This window comes from Vicugna pacos, chromosome 3, assembly GCF_048564905.1.
Source record: "Vicugna pacos chromosome 3, VicPac4, whole genome shotgun sequence".
Lineage (NCBI taxonomy): Eukaryota > Metazoa > Chordata > Mammalia > Artiodactyla > Camelidae > Vicugna > Vicugna pacos.
Genome location: NC_132989.1, coordinates 53,246,719 through 53,264,519, shown reverse-complemented (window position 1 = coordinate 53,264,519; position 17,801 = coordinate 53,246,719). Strand labels below are relative to the sequence as shown.

General features: G+C 36.7%; 1 pseudogene; it reads left to right on the top strand.

Annotated features, from left to right (window-relative positions):
- Nucleotides 1–16,933: 16,933 nt before the first annotated feature.
- Nucleotides 16,934–17,512, top strand: LOC116278195 (large ribosomal subunit protein eL19-like; annotated as a pseudogene).
- The last annotated feature ends 289 nt before the right edge of the window (nt 17,513–17,801 follow it).

Here is a 17,801-nt window from a genome sequence, read left to right as displayed (position 1 = left end):
CATTTTTCACCTTCTCCCTTGTGTGTGTGTGTTCATATGTCTCCATCAATGTTAAGTGTTTTCAAACTACTCTCTTATACAAGTTCCCTCTAATCTCTTAAATGAAGATCTTGTAGAATAGCAGGCCAGACATCTTAATGACAACACAATCACTAATAACCTTGTCTCTCACATTCCTCTTGGACTCCCAGAAAGAGGAGAGAAATTTGAATAATATAAACCATTCCATTTTTACATTATTAAGTAATTCCAAGTCTCCATGAAACCTTGGATGCTAATGTGAGGATAAGATAAGAAGATAATTAAGTGCTATTTACAGGACATAAAAAGAACTTGAATTTATGTTATACCTTTCAGATGAGTTGCAGATACTCTGTTTAAAGGCATTTCTGGCAGTTTTAAAGGATGATTAAAATGTTGCATTTAAAAATATTAAGCTTAATTCAGTTTTTTGTAATAATCTAATGTAAATTATATTTTAGATTGATCATCTTTCTATTTGATGATAAATGGAACCAGCTTTTATTTCATCTGAGCCTCATCTGCTTCAGAATACTGTTCAAGGGTAGTCAAGTATCCAGTTCATTTATGGTCCCCATCTAGTTTAAATGATCGACTTTAGAAATATTGGCAGAGATTGCCTCAAGCTTTCTGACTCATTTTTCAGTGATCGATGATGCCAGAATTGTTGATATTTTTATTCACTCTTTGACCTCTTCACACATCACTACATAAATCCTTATCACTGGTAGTTGAAACACTGAAACCAGTGAAATGTTTCTACTATCTCTTTTTCATTTTCTTACTTTTAATAACAGTTTTGTTTTCTAATGGACTCAAAATGGTATGTGTTGGACCAGGTCCGAGAAGTCTTTTTCACTGTCATGTTTTTACCTTAGAAAGTGGCTGTGTAAGATAAATTCAGTCCGACTGCCTAGATTTGAATGCTGACTCTTCCAGTTCCTTACTATGTAATGTTGGATGGGCATTTCCACCTCACGGTTTCTTAATCTACAATAATGGGAACAGCAATGATACTCATTTCAAAGGGGGCTTGTGAGAATTAAGTGAATTGCTATGTTCAGAGGTCTTAGAATAGTGCCTGACCTAGGTCTCTCTCATGGTGAATGTCTTTAAAATGGTTTACCAAACCAAACCGCCTTTCTTTTTCTTTATTTGACAATGTTTATGAAGCCCCTACTATGAGTGCTTTGCAAGCACTGGCTAGTACTGGGTATAGTACAGCTGGAATGCAACACACATGGCCTTTGCAGTATTCATACTTAGAGTCTGTTGAGAGGGCTCAGACAGCACCACAGCCACCTAACAGCGTGGTGAGTCTTCTGGCCAGGGAAGTACGACATGCTAAGTAAGAGTAATTATGTCCAATCTGAACATTTTAAAGGAGGCTTTCCTAGAGGAAATGGGATGGATTGAAAACTCCTCAATATTTTTGTTCCGAATGACCCAGTGATAATGTTTTTGAAGAATGGTTCATTTATTCAGTAAAATTCCTCACTTGGTATTTTGGGTACTGAATATCATCCAGATTCCTGGAAAATGCAGTTTGTATTCTTACATCATCAGAGCACATCACCCCCTACCCCTGTCCTCTTTTCATCACCTGTCCTTTACCGTGTCCCAGCCACTGACCTCTGTGGTCAAATGCAGGCCTTGCCATTATCAATGCAACCCCTAAGTAATCTCACTGTAAAACTGTTCAAAGCAACACAAATTGATGATATCATAGGTTTTGATGCTCAGAAATCTGGGTGTCCTTCAGCTGGATGCCTCTGGCTAGAAGTCTTGATCACAAAACTACAGGCAAGGTGTTGGTCAGAGCTCCCGTCTTCTGAGGCTTCAGTTGGGAAGGGTCTATTTTTAAGCACACTTACACTACTGTTAGCCAGATTCAGGTCCTCACTGGCTGCTGGGGAGAGACAATGGTGCCTTTCCATGTGAACATTTCAAGGGCAGCTTGTCATTTGGCAGCTTGGTTCTCCAGCAGAGTAAGAGCTGAGTGGGAATGATGAAAATCAGTCTTTATAACCTAATTTCAGAGTGAATTCCTTCACTTCTGCCATGTTCCGTTCAGTAGAAGTGAGTCACTAGGACCAGCTCACATTGAAGGGAAGGGGATTACACAAACACGTGAATAACAGGAAGCAGAGATCTTTGACAGATACCTTAGAGGCTGTCTCCCATACCCTTTCTTCTCCTCCAGAGAACTTTCTAGAACTCCCTTTTATCCATTCTCACTCTCACCTGATGACCTTCAAAACCTCTGTAGGTTGCCACTGCATTTTCTGTCTACCTTTTGTGTTGTGCCAATATTTTCTTCCTACTTCCTATCACTGTGGGTCGGTTGTCTTTCTACACCTAAGGCCAACTTCCCCACTTGTTCTCCAGAGCCCATGCTGTCTTGCACACTTAAGAATATTGTTCCAAAAATTCTCCCCATTTTTCTCTGCATCATCAAATGTTCTTTCTTAGTTGGATCATTCATATCATTATATAATCTCTTAAGTCTTCAAAACTCTTGATTTCACCTCCCTTCATAGTCACTGCCCCATTTCTGTGTTTACTTATTGGGAACTTTCTTGGAAAAAAAAATGTGTTTCTATTCTTTATCTCAATTCCTCTCTTTCTGTACCTTCTAAGATAATTGTATTGTACTAGGAATTTTCTTTTCAGTGGTATCCTTAATGGCAGAAATTATTGTTACAATTCTTTATACAGGATGCAGAAAGCAGATGGATATGGGCAGGTTAAATAATTTTGAAATAAATAACCAAGAGACCAGAGGTGTGCGATCTTCCTGCAGTGTGTATGGCTTCTGAAGAATAGTAAGTGCAGTTCTTAAACTGCAGTTCTTTAAATTCTTAAGACATTTTCAGTTCACCAGTGACAGAATATTCTTTGGGTAACAGCCCTGCCCATTGGTGATTGCCATAATTGTGTTCCATGATGTAATGACAGTTTCCTCATTCTCTTATTTTTGAAAGAGGCTTAAAATTTCCAGCCAAAATTAGTTGTGAAAAAGTCAGACTCCTTTCCACCCTGACGTGATGGATGTGATCACTCTTAAATAAAATCCTCTTGTCCATGGTGCTGCTGAATAATGCATACCTAAAGCATCAGCACCCTGCTCTGGTTCGTGTTGTGTTTTCCAGGGATTTCCTGGAAGTTATTGGAGGCTGGGAACAGGTCTGCTGTGTTTTAAAGATAATCAGATGGCTTCAGTCCTCCCAGGACTGAAGCAGTCTTTTCATGGGTCAGACTGATGCTGTTCAGTCAGTGTGTATAACTTCCCAGAATTTATATGCCCCAAATGCCCTTATAAATTGTCATTTAAATAGGGTTCCAAGGCAACAAAGGCAATTCCCATTACTGTTGTAGCTGCTAAATCTGGATGTTAACAATCTAAGTTTTGATCTATGATCCACTGTAAAATCAGAGTTGTTACTGTTTAACTTGCGGAGACATCCCTTACTTTGAGGGAAAAAAAAAAAAACACCTGAGAGCAAAATGGACAATTGAAAAGAGATGTTACTAACTCATCATTGACAACGATCCTCACTCGATAGCATCCCTCCACGCCAAATATAGCCTCTCCAGCATTCCTCACTGCAGCACCTTCCATCTTGACCATATGCCGTGGTTGGTGTTGCAGAACTACTCAAGACTGCTGGACTTTTGGTATTAAGGATTAAGTCATTTTTAAAGGCTTGGGAGGATCTGTTCTCCACAGGGAGAAATACACACTTGAAGGAATATCAAAATGCACAAAAACATGGCACACAAATGTAAAAAAATTCTGAAAGTCTAGAATTTACCACCCTTTACAATGTCGCTTCACCTAATCTCTGAGGACTATTGACATCTTCTGCATCTTGAAGGACTATTCTGTGTTTTTAGTGGACTTCCCAAAATACGAGGAAGATATGTTTACTGCACGATGACTCCAGGTAAATTCACTTGTCCTGGTGCTTTTCATGAATATTGATTTGCTCAGATGTGACTTCTAAACTCAACTGCCCTGTTACCCATTACTCAATTACCTAACCACTAGTCAGTTTTAGCATTTGCTTATGGAAGCATTAATGATATGTTAACAGAAAAGGGCTGAGACAGTGTTGAATTAAAATCTTGTGTACTTAGTACTTTGGTTAATATTCCAGTTAAGTGCTCAAAGAAAGTGAAAATGTTAGTGGGTTAATTTGAGTCTTTTAAGAAAAAGGAGTTGTTACATTCATGCTATATAATATGGAAACTATAGTGCATTCCATAATTAGGGTGGTCAGAAGTGAATTGCCTGTGCTGTCTGTTTCAGACCGGTTTAACATGATTAGATTCTTAATAGTGTAAGGTTGAAAAATATTGATTTAATAACCATTTGTTAAAAAGGTGTATCTTTGTGAAGTGGTATGTGAAGCACTATGAGACATATATAAATAATAATTAAGAAATCTTTCTTCAAAATGATACAGACTTGAAAGGGGGATAAGAAATGTAAATTTTTTTAAAAAATTATACCATATAGAAAGTGAGGTACATAGTGTATAAAAAAAAAAACTTATTTCCTAAAGTGATGCTCAATGCAACTTGTCAGAATAGTGGATCATTGTGAGCAGAGACAGATTGGTTTTGAACACTTGGGTAGGAGGACATTTCAGACAAGAAAAAATATTAGGAAAAAAATCACAGAAGATACTAAGATGCAAAGGAGGTATGCCATAAAATTTATCTGGTTAGATTGGAAGGTGAGAAAAATTGATTGGCTTAAGAAGATAATTTTGAAAAGATGAATGGAAGCCACATTTGGTCAGGCCCTGGATGCTAGACCAAAAGGCTTGGACTTGAGTCTTTAAGCAGTGAAGACTTTGCAGTTTCTTCAGCTCCTGAACCCTTGTCTTTCCCAGCTGCTTTCTCATTTGAAAGGGGGACAAGAAATGTAATTCCCAAGGCAGTATCAGTGAATGGTCCTAACCCAGATCTAGTCTCCATCCTGCCCAGTGCACTCTCTGCACCACTGTTTGCCGGGACTGGGAGTCATATTGTGTTGCCAGCCAGATCTGGTGTTTGAGATGGTGTGTGTGTTTGGGGGCCCCGCCAGCCCCAGTAGCCCCATGGTTGTAGCAATCCCTATCTCCCCACATTGGTTTTGATAAGCTGAAAAGATCAAGGTGTGGGACAAAGCCTTAAACCTCATATGGAAGTCTTTTCAATGATCTGCGTAAGTACTTCACTTTCTGATGACCACTGACATTCTTTTTTGTATTGCTCTCTACTTTTCTGGCATCCTTAAGCCCTCCTGAGTGCTGGGAAGTCCCTTCCTTTGGAGGGATGGGTCAGTGCATCCTGAACTAATGGTAACAGGCTAGAGACTTGCTATAAAAGTGAAGATTGCTAGAATCTGACTCTCCCTTTTCACCTAATTCTGCTACTTCCAGCAGACGATGTTCCCACCCACCCCAGCCTCTTACATCCATCTGCCTCAGTTGGGCTTGAGGTGGCTACACTCTGGCATTCTGCCTGGGATGTCCCAGGTATCTGCCCTGTGAGCCGTTTCTGGAAGTGCCTTTCCCAGGCCCAGCTGCTGTTTTCTCCTAGGATCCTGGGGCCCCAGTGAGCCTCACACTGAAGACAGTGGGCACTGCTAACTGTGTATTTGATTGTACAGTGGTGTCTGTGCATGATTCTAAGTAAGAATTTTTAAGTGTCCTGCTGAGAGATACTAAATATATAAACTGCAGAGGTATACATGTATAAATAAATAAAAGAAACATATTTATAAATCTGAGAAAAGGGGTTGGTTCTGAGCAAAGAGTAGCAGCTAAAAATTGTCAGCTGTTTCAAGCTATACAAAGTCTTCTAGGATTTGTCTATCCTATTAAGAAATCATTTTTTATATTATATGCAAGTGTGAAGAATTAAGTGAAAGTTATCCATCAGTTTTTATATGAGGCATCATTTACCGTGGGTGACAGGTTTCCTGACATACATAAATCTATTGTTTGTGTCTCTCTGAGTTTTAATTATTAAAAATTTTCTATGGTGAATTGACATAATACCATTGTTTTATTCTATTTTTTTATCAAATAGGAATGTTTCAGTTCATGGCAATGATCATTCTTCATATGCTTGTTGAGCAATTTCTGTAGAAATGATCGGTCTGTAAAAATTTCATTTGAAAAAAATTATCTTTAAATGAGGTTCATTCATAAGATGCTAAAATCCCTTATGTATTCTTTACCTTTTTTTTAATCTAAGGTTCTTGATGGGCATCTTCAAATGATCAGATAACCTTTCTTGAGCAATCATCAAAATTTAAGTAATTGCTTCTCCTGAGTAAGGAGAACACATGTGAGGTGTACTTTGCTTTATCAGAAATCACTTATGCTCTAGGTGAAAAATAGTTGATGCTTTGTCATATAGCGCTTTTTTTTGTCATATAGGCTTTATTACGACCTCTAGTAAAATTAACTGCTGCTGTGCCATATTACTGTAGAAAAGGGTCAGCTCTATCTGATGCTAAGTCAGTGAAATTTCTCATTATTAATCAGCTTGTAGTACAGCTTTGGAAAAATCCATTTTGTCCAGGCAGTTTTAGAGCATTTGTTTTGTGGGTCCATTTACATCACAATATATAGTGAACCATGTCATTTTAGGGGAATTGCTTTCTCACTACCACAGCAGTTGCATACTGGGGCAAGAATTGATAATAGCTGAGTGAATATAGCCTTATGGTGAGAATCTACCAAACAGAGCTATAAAATTTAGGGTACATGAGATCCATAGTAGTTCCCAATTGTTGAGTAATGAATGAATGACAAGTTGTAAAGTATGCTAATGTAATAGATTCCTAAACAAATACAACATAAGATGTATTTTCCGGACATGTAACTATGTTATGTATCATGTATACAATGTATACAACATATAACTGTTGTATAAGTTAGATGATACTGTTTGTTTTAGATTGAAAGTTTATGTGCTCCTGCCCCTTCCCCCAAATGATTCATATTTTAGATCCTAATGCCCAATGTCATGGTATTTGGAGGTGGAGTCATTGGGAAATGATTAGGCCATTAGGGTGGAGCCCTTATGAATGACATTAGTGCCCATGTAAGATTCACAAGAAAACTTGCCAGAGTGTGGTGATCTCAAGCACAATTTAGGTGGATGTAAAAGGCTAGGGTGGGTGGGAACAGAATCTGCCTGAAGGAGCAGAATTATGTAAAAAGGGAGAGTCAGATTCTAGCAATCTTCACTTTTATAGCAGGTCTCCAGCCTGTTACTAGAAGTTCAGGATGCAGTAACCCACCTGTCCAAAGGAAGGGACATCCCAGCACTCAGGAGGGCTTACGGATACCAGAAAACAGAGTGCAGTACAATAGAAACCCCCAGAGACCTCCCTTGCCCCTTATGCCATGTGAGGACACAGCTAGAAGTTCGCCATCTGTGAACAAGGAAGCAAGTCCTCACCAGACACTGAATCTCCTGGCACCTTGATCTTGGACTTACCAGCCTTCAGACCTGAGATAAATTTCCGTTGTTTATAAGCCATGTAGTTGATGGTAGTTTGTTATAGCAGCTCAAATGGACTAAGACAGTTTGTAATGTAGTCTGTCATCATCTTTTTTTTTTTAATCACAGTTTGAGATAGCAATTTGCTAATTAGGCTTTTAATGTGATTGCTATAGTCATCCAGCCAATATAATTTAGAACCCATAGAGGATTTGTTGGCGTAATTTATTTGTCTTGGCCATCCTTGTAGGACAAATTCAGTATTTATTTTGATCACTAATGCAATATTGTCATGAGGGCATTTCAGCTTTTTGCACAAAATGAACAATGTTTGTCTTAGTGGTTAAACATTTTTTATTCTATGAAAATAACAGTGTACATAGTTAAATTTTTAGGCAGTACAAAGAAAAATGAGTCTGTCTTATTCTCAAGACATCCATCCTACTCCCCAGAAGTAACTTTCTGTATCCTTGCAGAATGTTTTCAAGCATATACACAAACATATGGATGCATCTTGTTTTATACCAGTGGGATAATATGGACAAACTGTTCTATTATTTGCTTTATATCTAGGAGAGTTTTCCAGATTACCATAACAAATCTACTTTATTTTTAACAGATGTATATAGTTGCTCTTTTTAAGGATGTTCTTATTTTATTTAACCAATTGCCTCTGAGAAACATTAAAGTTGTTTACAGGTCTTCCCCACTTCTCTTACACAAATAATGCTGTAAAAATAATCTTGTATACATATATCTGAGTTATGCTCAAATAGGGTTGGGTAAGTAGGGTAAATATCTCAAAGTAGAATTACTGAGTCAAAGGGTAAATTCCTATCCTAAAGATGGTACCAATGAATACTCTCACCAATAGTATATGGAAATACATTTTCTCCAAACCCTTGATAATACTGCATACTCTTAGTCTCCTTCATTTATTCAACAAATATTTATTATTACCATTTTTTTCCTGCTTAACTTTCTCTCATAGCACTTATTACCATCTGGCATGATATGTCGACTTATTTGTTTGTTTATTTCTACTCATTGAGAAGCTACACCAGGTAGAAGATTTTGTCTGATACGTTCACTGCTATATCTCTTATGTTGAGAATGTACCTGAAACACACTGTGTGTTCCAAACATACTTATTCAGTGAATAAATAAGTGAGCTTTCTCTAGGACTTAAACCCCATATAAGATAAAACATTGGGGAAAAAAATGCATCAGAGCCTTCTCTTATGACTGAGATTTGTGCCTTCTTAGAAGGTAACTCTTGACTCCAGAAACACTTTTTATAACTACATATTTTTTCTTTTAGTACTTTCACATTATTTTATGATAATTAATTTTTATCTTTTAATTTTTAAAATTAAGAAATAAGGTAGAAATCCAGCTTTCTCTTGTGAGTTGTCTATAGTAATTTTTACATTTTTTTCTCATTCAATTCCCATCTTTTTTTAAAACATTTTTTATTGATTTATAATCATTTTACAATGTGTCAAATTCTAGTGTTCAGCACAATTTTTCAGTCATACATGGACATATACACACTCATCACATTTTTTCCTCTGTGATTCCCTGTGCTATACAGTGTAATCTTGTTTATCTATTCTACAATTTTGAAATCCCAGTCTATCCCTTCCCACCCACCACCCCTCTGGCAACCACAAGTCTGTATTCTATGTCTATGAGTCTATTTCTGTCCTGTATTTACACATTTTTTTGTTTGTTTTGTTTGTTTTTGTTTTTGTTTTTGTTTTTTAGATTCCACATATGAGCGATCTCATATGGTATTTTTCTTTCTCCTTCTGGCTTACTTCACTTAGAATGACATTCTCCAGGAACATTCATGTTGCTGCAAATGGCGTTATGTTGTTGGTTTTGATGGCTGAGTAGTATTCCATTGTATAAATATATCACATCTTCTTTATCCAGTCGTAATTTCCATCTTTATCATATACTCAATTCCTATAAGTCTTGAATCTATTTGGGCTTTCTATTTTGGTCCATGCATCTCTCAATTCCATGCCATGCCATACATATTACTGTACTTACTTGAATTCAGTGATACATTTTATTGCTAATTAAACTTGTTTCCTCCTAAATTGTATGTATTTAGGCTTTTGTTGACTAAATTTGCTGATTTCTCTTAGATTATCAAATTCTTCATCATGTTTTGACCAAAATGGTGTTTTGACTGAGCTTATAATTTGTGATATAATTTTTTGGGAAATTCAAATATGACATGCAGTACTGAGTCTTTCTACTCAAGAAAACTTTCCAGTTACTCAAGTATTTATAAAATTTTAAGTTTTTCATACATTCTTAATTTTATTGGTAGATATTTAATGTTGCTTTTGTGTTTGACATTTGTTGTGTCTATTTTCTAACAGCTGCTTTCTGTATCTAGTCCTTCTATAGAACTCTTCCAGTTTCTCAGATGGTTCTTTTAGATTGGCCATATATAAAATCATTTCATCTGAAAATGGTGATGATTTCATCCCTTCTGCAGTTATTTTATTTCTTTTAAAAATATCTTATTATACTGTGTAGAAGTATTTAAAAAACTGAACTTTAAATAAAAAAGAACTTTTACAAAAATCAGGTTTATCAGTTTTATCTAAGGCAAATTTATGACAAATGAGACTTGATAACGTGTCTTTTCACACTGAAATCCACTCACATTTTCTAAGTCAGAGATAAAATTTCTGAATTATTGATATTCAAGAAAATATAAGAATGATTAAAACTCTTGGAAAGAAAGTATTTGGAATTCTTATAAAACAGTAGCAGAAATCATCTCTGATAGAGATAGGATTTATAGTAGAAACATATCTCAATTTCAATAGCCAAGTGACTAAAGTTAAAAAAAAAAAATCTAAAAGTAAAGAACAGCCACAAAAGACACCTAAAATACAATTACCTAAAAGTTAACTGTTAGTAACTATGCTTGTCTTTAGTATTTTCTACAAAGAGATTCTTTCGTATGAAGGCCAGATCAATGGCAAGTACAAATCATATGCATATTCCGGAAGTTCAATTTGCAACTGGGAAAATAACTCCAAAATTTTAATAATTTTGTAACTATAATTTATTTTTATAAAAACATTGTCATTACAAAAGTAAAAATGTAAAAAAAATTTCTGCATGTAACATTTAATTGTGGTAGTCTTTCTCAAATCATAATATCATTTAAAATAGTTTAACAAGGTCATTTAATTATTTTGCATCTGAATTTTATCACTTTAAAGGCTAGAATATTCAGTTCAGTTAATGTTTTGATGAACTACTCGGAGGGTATAATATGTATATAAAAGTACAAACTGGACTTCTATTATAATGCTACTCAAATGAAAGTTTTTATATTCTGTCAGTGTAAAGTCAAACAGATAATTGCAGGCCCATGAGGAGTTAAAATTGCTAGACTCTGGGCCATTTTACCACTGCAATGCACATTTTATATGTTATTTGAGCAATAAATGTAAAAGGAGACATGTTGCAAACAGATGGACCTCTCTAGTTGATATAATCAAAAAGGCTTCTGTTTATATATCCAATTGCATGTACTTAGGAAATTGTTTTTTTCTTAAAATAACATGTAGAATACATACCTTACTTAACTAGCTGGAGACCTCATTTCCCATGCACAGGCTGAGGCAGAAGAGAATTTCATTTAAAATTGTTTATATTTGCAATATGTAAATGTGTGGTGTGTGTGTGTGTGCAGCACTTTTCTGAAAAGACAGCAAATCCCAGTAGTTAATATCTTTAAATTTTGAGTGAAGTGGTTTCTCACACCTAAAATCTATGTGACTTTAGATTAATAACTTTAGCCTCTGTTTTATCATATATAAATCGGATAATAAAGATAATCTCTTTCTAGTGTTGTTATCAAGGTTAAGAGAGAGAATGCTTCTGCAAAATTTTGATCCTTGTGTCTCAAATCCAGTATATTATTCATAGTAATAATAGTAATTACAGTTTTTACTTTGTACACAGATGGCTTGTCAGTTACAACAGAGAAGGAGGTATTTGCATGTGAAACACAGCTCTCTGTTGTATAAAGTGAGACTCTCCACAGGCCCCCGTTGGTTCTCTCTCACACAGACAACTCATAGAGACACAACACATCCACTTTGAATCTACAACAGGGTGGTTAGCAGAATGGCGTTTCCTTAATAGTAGAAATGACTTTCTATTAGAGATGGTAATCAGTGTCAATGCAGTAAGAGGGAAAAATGCTGTTAATCTGTTTTCGGATATGGCTAAGTAACTTCTCCATTTTTATCTGTGAAGTTGTAGGTAGACTGTGCACCAAATCTCTTATGTTTTCTAATCCTCTAACATTTCCCTCCATATTCAGATATGTTGGAAACAGAAAAGAATAGGGCTCATTAGCTAATGAGACTCAAAGAAATGGGCAGGAGCCTGAAATTGAATTGAGGAATCAGTATAAAAATATTGCTCACAGACAAAAGGGGAAAAAAAAAGAGAAGGGGTGAAAGGAGTTTAAGTGCAGAAACAAAAAGGTAGAAATTAGATAAAGTGCAAAGGGAAAGAGTGATAGTGACTTAAAAGGGTTCCAGAAAAAAAAAAGAAAGAAAAAAAAAAAAAGCTAAGGGTAAAAGTAAAGGACAGTAATATAAAGTGAGCCGAGGAAGTAGACACCACAGCAAAGCAAAAGAACAGATTCCTAGCAGAAGAGCATTATTAATAGTTATGGGCCCTCACTTCATTGGTTATGTTAGAAGTTAGAGATTTTTTTTAAAATAATTTTTATGCTATAAACTGTGCTTTGATTTCATTTCTTCAAATCTCAGTTGAGGCCAGACACATCCAGCGGTGACCACAGAGATGGAACAATGCAATCAAAGTGTTGTTCAATGGACTCTGGGAATTGTAGACGTTTACGATTAGAGTACATTGAAAAGGCAAGTTATTTTGTTGTTGTCAAATGCCTTTCGTTTAGAACGTTTCTTCTAGTGTCATGTAAACAAAGACTACTCTGCTCAGGAGAGAGAATTCCAAATGGATTTTAGTCAGCTAAAATCAATGTGTAGTACAGATAGAGGATTTACTAAAATGATGTTTCATGTTAGAAATCAGAAGGCTTAGCGTTCAACCCGTTAACCTCAGCAAGCAGGATTGCAGATGACTGCAGTCCTCAGGACCCCGGGACGCTGTGGTGTGTTTACTCTGCCCCCTGAGCATCGACTTTGGATATAAATTGAGTATGTTTGATCTTGGAGTCACTTAATTTTTCTGTTAAGAAATGGTCCTTTAGGTCATGTTGCATTTCTTACCTGTCCTACAAAAAGCTGTCACTAGGAATTAATGATGTGAGTTTTTAAAACAAAGTCCCATCTTACTTCCTGAAAAATAAGAGCTTTTAGATTCAGACTGGAACCTTAGAATCTGTTCTTGCCTGTGCTTTATTGGTGTTTAATAATTCTATTGGGTGTAATGGCTTCATAATAACAGATCATGTTCCAACCCATCAGAAATGTTATTTATTAGTAAAATGATATATAGAATAAGCAATGCTTCAACAGTTAAAATGTTCCCAAGTTTAAAATACATAGTAATACTAATAATAGTATTTTGATCTTTTTGTCTGTTCATATAAAAACTTTTTTTGTCATTGAGTAATTTAGAAGTATTTTTTTTCCAGTAGGTGTGTTATATGGCTTTTCACATTTGCTCAAAAACACTTCTTAAATGTAAATACTAGCTTACAGTAGGAATAGTTTTTCCAATTTTTCATCACATGTATTTGATGTTCCTTCTGTGTAATGATTTAAAAAGCTTAATTTTCTTAGTGGCTGCCTACACAGCAGAAAAACACCATGTTTTGCTTTATGGAGCTGTGTGGGATTTACAAAAATGAAAATGAAAAAATTGGAAACAAGTTCTTGTAATCTGATATGTCTTAACGGTTTAATCAAATTTGCTCAATGCCATTTTTAATCAGAGCATTTGTTTCAAATGACCATATTCTTCTGGGGGACTAACAAGACAAAAGGTATTAAAGAATAAACATTTACTAATTAGAAATGAAGTGATCTGTCAGGACTAGTTCATGTCCCTGTTGCTGTGTGTGCCTGGCTTGAATGTGGAGCATGTGCTGGTCTGGTGACAGGTATTAGTGTCAGCCATCTGTAGTACCGTCTTTTAGACAGTGTATGTCTGCAGGGACAAGTGAAGTGCTAAACGGGTAATTAGAACAAAACTGAGTTGCCCAACCTTGTAAGGATTTCTGAGATACTAACATGATTTTATATGCAATTCTCATGAAAATTACAGCGAAATTGTTCAGACAGATGATTATAAAAAGTTGGAGATCTTCAGAAAGAAGAATTTTCAAAAAAGCCACCAGAAGCTATTACAGAAGTTGGGAATGGGAAAATGAGGGAAGGTGCAGAGAAAACTAGAATCTCTCCTCCTTTCTTGCCTAAGATTTCCCTGTATACTTGCAGACATCTTACAAGGTTATTAGACTCAAGGCACTCTTAGAAATTCAGTTTAATTCTAGTCATTTGTATTCTAAAAATTACTGGTAAAATATCTTCAAATATATTAATATTCATTATGTACCAGGTGTGGAACTGTTCTACATGTATTTTCTCATTCAATCTTCATAAAAGCCCAACAGTGTTGACCCCCATTTTGTACATTAGAGAACTGGCACAGAGAGGTGACTATTGTGGACAAGATCATCCAGCTAGTAAATAATAGAACAGAAACAGAAATTTTAACCTTGATGTATCTAACTCTGCTCATTCATAGGTATATTAAATTTACTATGCAATTGATACTTACATTACACCTAACCCTCCGAAATGTTTCTTTCTTATTCCATCTCAGAAATGCCTGGGATTGTTCACCTGATGGCTCTATAAGGTTTCTAGAAGTTTAATTGTTGATAATCATGGAAAATAAAGCTTCCAAATATCTAATCCAAACCAGTTGTTTACTATTTCATATAATTATTCTTTTATTTTCATTAATCATTGAAAATCGAATGTGCCACGTACTAGAACCCCAAGTCTTTACCCAACATGGTAAGAAGACATAGACAACTGTCAGCTACCTACCCCCCATGGCTATAGCTTCTTTCCCCTGAACTTTAACCTACTAAAATTGCATTATTTTATGCTATCAAAAGCCTCATGCTTACTTTTCTAATGTGCCAAGGTCACTTTCTCAATTATTTTTGCTTCTCAGTGGGTCATGATTTAGCAAGCACTACTCACATCAAATGCAGCTGAAGTAATAGAACCAAATCCCCATATGATCTAATTATATCAAAATTTGGCTAGCTATAGTGCTAAATGTGCCCTTTGACCTGAAAAAAATATTTCTAAGATGTTTTGTTCACCTAGAACGATCAATGAGATGCCTCGGAAGTTCCTTAACTAATTGAGAAATGCTTGAATGATCTTGTCTATTTGACTCTACCTACTGGGACATGTTTTACTGATGATGTGAAAGAAACTTTCGACTCTGATCAGTAAGGTGGAGCATTTTTAAGCAAAGGATTTTAAGATTAAAGAATTGTCATTGAAATGAACTTCAAAAAAGGAAGAACACAAAAAACATGATCAAAGATTTAAGCAAAAAGATACTTTTAAAGGAGACAGATAAAATTCATTTAATTAGACCATGTTATTGAGAGAGATAAAAATCTTTAGTCTGAAGCCAGAAGAAGATAGGCTATTACTTTATCTTTGTTTAAGCCTTAAAGCCTACATACTATAGATAATGGATGTATTTTTGCCTGGTGACTGGGGAAGAAGGCTTTGATTTCATGAAATACATGTGGTACAAGTTTATAAGCCAGTTCATTTCAGCTACATCCACAAAAAGCCCTCTCGCAACAATTCATGCGATCACTTCCTTCTCGGGCTCAATGAGATGGAGAAGATCTAGGTTTTATAGGATGGATAGTTAGCTTAAATGGTTGTGCTATGTTCTAAATAATGTCAGGGCCCATTTAGTTTGGAATAGAGAACCCTGGTCCATGGGAAAAGAAATGCCCCCATGACCTTGGCTAGCCATCTTCTGGTGTCTGGTCATGATTACAGCTGGGCCTTTGAGTAAAACAACTCCAAAAGCAGAACCTGCTAGCCATTCTCATTAGCATTGTTAAGTGTGGTAGAACTATAGGTTGATTTATTTTGCATGCAAAGGGGAGCAAAAATTTGGGGCACCCACATTTTGTTTTCCACAAATGCCTTGAGAATGGACTTGCCTCACTGAGTAAATCCTGAGCCAGGTGAAATAAATACAAGCACAAAACTTGTCAGGCATATATGCATGATAGTCAAATAATAGTGTTTGTGAACACAAAATAAAAATGCAAAAGATGACTAAAGTTAACAAATAATCTCCAAATCATTTTATGCCTGAATCTTTCAGTGAGTCCTTGTAAAGGACAGAAGTGTTAGTGAGAAAGAGGAGAGGGAAGAGGGTGTCCCATCCCATCAAGTCAGCTGAAGTGGGGGGTTTCTCAGAGGCACAGGATACCTAGCAGAATCTTGTTTTTCTGTTAGATTGCCGAGCTGCACATCCAAGGACTCTCTTGGTGCTGTCCCTGGAGTGCAGCAAAGTGAGAATTCCCTTTGGAGAATGTGAATTGTGTGCCTGTGATTTTGGAGGCATGAGAGAGCATGATAGTTCCAATGTAGAGGTGATGGGAGCTGCCAGGATGGCAAAGAGATGGGGGAGGTTTTGCACCACCCTGCCAAGCTAAGCAAAGAGATCTTCAGGAATACCACCCATAGAAATGAGGAGTGCATTCAGGAAGGGGAGTTGGGCATCCCGTTTCCAGGTTGGATATCAATTTATGGAGCAGACTTCTGATGGACTGTGTACATATCTGAGCTGGGAGGAAGGTGATGCAAAGTGATATCAGGGCAGGGAGAATGACTGTTACAGGTTGAATTTTGTCAGGAGAGGCATCTAAGATGCAGATTAGTATGCAGTCCACTTAGTAAGGATTGTTCTTGGGAATAAAACCTATGGAAGAAAGAAGGCAGCAGGATTGGACACTGCACACCTAACAAGAGAAAGAGATTCCTCCAAAGGCAGCTTGCTTGGAAGAATTCCTTCCTGTTAAAGGGAAATCAGTCTTCATTTTAGTAAGGACTTCAACTGATTAGATGAGGCCCACTGATATTGAGGATAACCTCCAAGTCTGCAGATCTATTATTTTATTTTTAATTTTTTGTAGGGGGGAGAATAATTAAGTTTATTGATTTTTTAAAATGGAGGCACTGGGGATTGAAACCAAGACCTTGTGCATGCAAAGCATGCACTCTACCACTGAGGTATAACCTCCTCCCTAATATATTTCTTTAGACTATAGGAAAGAAGCTTGCCTTTTGCTGCTGCTGCAGCCATGAGTATACTCAGGCTTCAGAAGAGATTTGTCTCCTATGTCTTGTGCTGTAGCAGAAGAAGTTGGTTGGATCCCAATAAGACCAAATGAAATTGCCAACACCAACTCCCATCAGCCTCAGCTTTGGGATGCTGATTGAGGGTGGATTGATCATCTGCAAGCACGTGACTGACCATTCCCAGTTTCCATCTGCTAACCCTAACCCTTGGTCACCAGGAGAGCAAGCATATGGTTGTATATAAAGAAAGGCTCGAATGCCTGAGTAGTTACCCTGCATGAGGAGGAGAACTTTGCTGCTCAGAAGATACCGTGAATCTCAGAAGATTGACTGCCACCTGTACCATGGTCTTTATCTAAAGATGAAGGGAAATGAGTTCAAAAACAAGTGGATTCTCTTGAACACATCCAGAAGCTGGAGGCAAGAAAGGAGCCCAGGAAGCTCTTGGCTGAGCAAGCTCAAGTGCTCAGGTGCTCGGGTCTCAGACGAAGGGAGCACACAAATGCCGGGAAGAGTAGCTCCAGGCCAAGAAGGAGGAAATCATCAAAACTCTACTCAACGCAAAAAAGACCGAGAAATAAAATTCCCCTTCTCTTGTTGGTATAGAGTGACCTCAGAAATTGCATAGATGAGTCATTCAACTGAAAAAAGAAGCTAACGAACCCTTATCTGCCTGCCCCTTTCCCCTCTCCTCCTAAAAATGGAAAATTCTGAATGAAGGTGGTAATGCTTAATTTTAAGGGGATGTTTGTGATGGTCCATTAGCCACCTTACAGGTGCTAATGCTTTCCGTGACAGATGCTAAAGCCATCACTAGGATGGAATCCAGTATGAGAGCTCTCACAAGAGCAAGGTCCAGGGCTCCTGGCC